The following is a 1,787-nucleotide window of genomic DNA, read 5'->3' on the forward strand; positions in this document are numbered from 1 at the left end:
AGAGAGAGAGAGAGAGAGAGAGAGAAAGTGAGAAAGCAAGCCACCAGGTCCAGGACTCAAACCGCAGTCTACCATATGAGAGTCCAGCGCCTTAACCACCATAGCTCCTGTCAGCCCCCAGGGACTAAATCTTATCCTTCCTATGGGTCACTTCACAGAAGCAAGTCTGCTGAAGCTTTCTGGAATATGTCTTCTACTCTCCCCCAGGGGCCCCCAGACCCTGTCTTACCATATGTGGGGGATGTCTTGATTGAAAGAGAAGCTCCTGTGGATGTCAATGTCTCTTTTTCTGGTCACAGCTGCGGGTCTACTGTGCCTTTGGGACAGGGGCTGAGGGTGGGCAGCAAAGGTCATGACAGTTGGGGAAATGTTAAAGACGGGTCTGCTACTGCTGCAGAGGTTGCCCTGTCCTGAAGCAGGACTTAGGAAAAGCCTTCCCATCCACCTGCCAAGAGTCAAGGTGAACTAAAAAGTGGGGGGTTATCCAAAGAAAGTAGACTTGGTAGTGCAGCCTGTGAGCACCCAGGGGAATGCAGAAGATAATCTACCCTTTACCTCTCTGCCAATCTCCCCAGCCCCCCCAACAACCACCCCAGAGCTCCGACAGTCCCTCTGCACTCAACCGCCTTGCCCACGTGCTTTGCTGCCCCGCCACAGGCTTGCCAATCATCTGACATGGCCTGGGACCCCCGTTCTCCTTAACAGAACCAATCACACACACGGTTCAGGGTCGGGCTGGGAGGGGGCCCCAGGACGCAAGGCCCACTGTGATGCCGGAGACAGCAACGGGACAGAGAGCTCCAAGGATCGGTCTACTTCTCATTAGAAAAGACAGTCGGGAAGCAAGTGTCACAGGCGAGGGCGCTGCGCCGCGGCCGCTACGCCAGCTCCGGGTCAGGGTCGCGGGCCTGGAGACCAGATGTGCGGCGAAAGTTAGGGCGGGAGGAACCCTGCGCTGGAGAAGAGAGAGGGGTCACCTCAGACCCACGCGCCAGCAGTGGCACTGCTCAAACCCGCGAACGCACCTTCGCCTGGCTCAGCCGGCCTCTAGCGAGGCCAGAGCTGGCGTGCAAAAGAAGCGAGTCAGTAGCTAGAGTCGCGGCCACCCCCGGAGCTCGGCTGGGGCCCCCCGCAACGCGGATCCTTTCACCGCCCACCGGAGCCGCCGAGGCTCCGACTCCGGCACTCCTGGACACACGCACGCACACACCTTCACACGATCACTGACGCAAACACACTCGCCTGGAGCACAAAACAGGCCGGTGCCCTGGAGAGTCGCGGGGTGGGGATGCGCGCGATGGAGCACGGCGGCACCCTCCCAGCCTTCTAGGCCGTCTCGAACTTTCCCCTCGCCCCTGCCGGCCACAGCCTGCGGGAGTCCCAGCTCCGAGAGCGCGGGAATGCCCGGGCCCCAGGGAGCCCCAGCCCGGCCCTCTCGGCTCTCGGGGCTCAGCGCCCGACGCTGCCCCTGCTCGCCCCAGGGCCGGGAGGAAAAGCGGGGTCCACCGGCACGGAGCGAGCCCGAGGGGCGGCAGTTCACAGACGCGCGCCAGTGACTGAAATCCAAGGAGCGAAAGTCTAATTAAAGTTCCCGCTACTGGGACCGGTCCCCAAAGTGCGGCCAGAAGGAGCCCGCGCTCCCCACCTCCGCCGGTGGCTTCCGACGCTAACGCGGGTCAGGTCGCTGGGCCGGCGCGCCGTGCAGTCCCGAGCCCGCCCGGGACCCCACGGGACATCCTTCCCAGGCAGGAGTCTGCGCAGGGCGGGAGTGCGGGAGGGGCGGGCGC

This window comes from Tupaia chinensis, unplaced genomic scaffold (genome assembly GCF_000334495.1).
Source record: "Tupaia chinensis unplaced genomic scaffold, TupChi_1.0 Scaffold145396_1, whole genome shotgun sequence".
Classification (NCBI taxonomy): Eukaryota; Metazoa; Chordata; class Mammalia; order Scandentia; family Tupaiidae; genus Tupaia; species Tupaia belangeri.